The sequence below is a fragment of the Argentina silus genome, assembly GCF_951799395.1.
Source record: "Argentina silus genome assembly, chromosome: 22".
Classification (NCBI taxonomy): domain Eukaryota; kingdom Metazoa; phylum Chordata; class Actinopteri; order Argentiniformes; family Argentinidae; genus Argentina; species Argentina silus.
This window is the reverse complement of record NC_139676.1, coordinates 4,977,915-4,980,819: the sequence shown is the minus strand read 5'-3', so window position 1 is coordinate 4,980,819 and position 2,905 is coordinate 4,977,915.

The following is a 2,905-nucleotide window of genomic DNA, read 5'->3' as shown; positions in this document are numbered from 1 at the left end:
CGCCTGAAGCATTTATTGTGTGATAAATTGAGGTGGTTTCTGCCCTGCGCTTAGAAATAGAGTTCTCAAAACGACCAGCGCGTCACAGTTGTTACTCTATCAGGGAATAAAGCATGGCTTCAAATGTCTCTCAGCCCATCACAATTCTTGTTGTGATCAAACCGTTATATAAAGGTAATCTAACTGAAAAGTTAGGAGGATTCATTGCAAACCTAACAGCCTCCTAGTATTAGTAGTCATACTAAACACTAAGGCCTCCCAATTTGTATTCCAATTTCCCAGTGGAAGGAGCATGACGATGTGACGCCATGACATGACGCGGGAGCGGCCAAGGATATCTCCATTTTTACGACCACCGTTCCTTTCATCCTCGTTTCCCCATTCACTCTCTTTTCGATTCCTCTCCTCGTTTGCCTGATACGTTTTGTGGAGGACGGGAGGAGAGGACGGAGAGGTATTGAGAGAAAATAATTGAGAAGAGGGCCGTAGAGTTCCATTCGCTGAACTATATCGATTTTCGAGGTACAGCGGACGTCGAGAAATGTAGAGCCTTGTCGAAAAATAATCCCAGGTTTCAGTGAAGTGGGACCACGTCTCAGAGAACATTACTCAAACACCGTTCGTGTGTGTAGCCTCCAGGTCTGCTGCCTTACACGCTTTGTGTAGACACGTACACTCACTTCAAAACACCTCACTGAGTATTCAGATTTAAGCTGCGTGACTGACTGACTGACTGACTAACTGTCAGACAAACACACACACATGCACACACGCACGCACACACACACATACTTTAGACATTCTCGTTCTTGGGCAGAAATGACACATGAGATCGATTAGTGACTCAGCGAGATTCGATTACGAGAGAGAGAGACAGAGAGAGACAGAGTGAACTAGCTCTAAGGTAAACATGCCTCCTTCCGTCAAGCTGATGTGTGTGTGTGTGTGTGTGTGTGTGTGTGTGTGTGTGTGTGTGTGTGTGTGTGTGTGTGTGTGTGTGTGTGTGTGTGTGTGTGTGTGTGTGTGTGTGTGTGTCTCTGTCTCTCAGCCAATCAGTCACGCAGCTTAAGTTTGATACTCAGGTGTGTGTGTGTGTGTGTGTGTGTGTTTTTGTCAGTCAGTCAGTCACACATCTCCAGTCTGATACTCTCTCTCTCTCTCTCTCTCTCCTCTCAATCTTGGCGTATGAGAGAGCATGTGATTGACTGTTGAGGAAATAAGAACTCAACATCACACACAGCGACAGGAAACAAAAGGAACAGACTCTTTCTATTTTCCGCCTTGAGGGGGTAGGATGACGGACATTTCTATAATAGATAGGAAAACACGGTGCATGACGGACATTTCTATTATACGTAGATCTGCAGCCCCGTGGAGATCAAAGTGAAAGGTAGCGACAGAGAGATGGTGATGGAGGTTATTATGTGGAGAAGGAAATAAGTACCTCTGATGGTATACCTCTATCACCCTCTCTCTTTTACCTTTTTTCTCTCTCTCTCTCTCTCACAAACACACACACACACACACACACACACACACACACGCACGCACGCACACTGTCAAAGCTAAAATCCCACCTTCAAGAATAATTCCTAAACCACACTTCACCCTCCTTATAAACCTTTAAGCTGAAGCAGGCTGTTCTTTGTCTTACTCCTGAAGTCTGGAAAAAAAGGGCTGCTCAACCTTATCACAAAGCAAACCCAGCTCGGGAATAGATTCACTAAGCAAAAAGGACCTTTATTTTGTGGTGGACAATCCTCAAAGTCAAGTATCCTGGCTCCCTCACCTCTCTGTTCAGTATAACAGGCTTCCACAATGAATATCTATCCTGACTTCTTCTCTAGTCATTTTGTACAACTAGTAAGGGCTTAGATCCCTTTAATGTTACAATATCACACAGACGTATGATAAGCAGTGGTCATAATAGGTTCAGTGCCCCTCATTAATACCTTTTTTAGACCCAAGCACAATGCTATTAACACAATTATAATAAGGCATAGAGCTTTATTAACGAGTAAATGTGGTCTTACGTTCCTACAAATTAATCTTGTTTCCGCCCGCAGGTGCAGTACATCAAACATTAGAAACTACTACACTGTACGCTATCAATAAGATAACCTTTCGAGATTCCTTCTATTTCTTTCGCCTTAAAAATGTAAGCTAAAAACGATGGTAATTAGCACAGTGTAGAGTAACAGTCAGGATGAAATGGACTCGGAATGCAGGTTCCAACAAAGGACTTTGGGTCCCAACTACTGTATCTGTTAGAGCCCCTTATACTGTATCCAGATTTTATGGGACCAACTTTTACAATTTGATTGGCCCACCTCATCTTTCTAGAACATTCTAAACGCACAATAAAAATGAAATGATCTACTTTTTATATCAACACAACTCACGCGTTATGGCACAGGAAGGAAGCCTTCTTGTATATTTTCGTGGATATATGTTCGTCCTCGAAGGTCCGATGACTCATCTCTGGCGCCTGCTTGACCACATGATACCTACAGTAGCATCGACCAAAATGATATCTAACATAACATGACATGTAGCTTGTTACTCTGTTTGACCCTGACGTCCCTTGTGTGTCCTGTTGTTACATGACAAGACGTTCCATTCAATCAAACTCTTTTTGTCAAGAGTAAATGAAGTCCATAGTTTATTTAGTTATGGTTCAGTGATTTAATCGATTTAGTTCAAAGAATCAATCCAGTTGTTCTTTAATCCAATTGTTCTCTTCATTCTCTATACAGCATCTATGTGCGTGCGTGCGTGCGTGCGTGCGTGCGTGCGTGCGTGCGTGCGTGCGTGCGTGCGTGTGTGCATGTGTGCATGTATGCTGCATGTGAGTGAGCGAGAGAGCGAGCTGCAAAACCACTTCCTCTCTCAGAATAGCTCATGA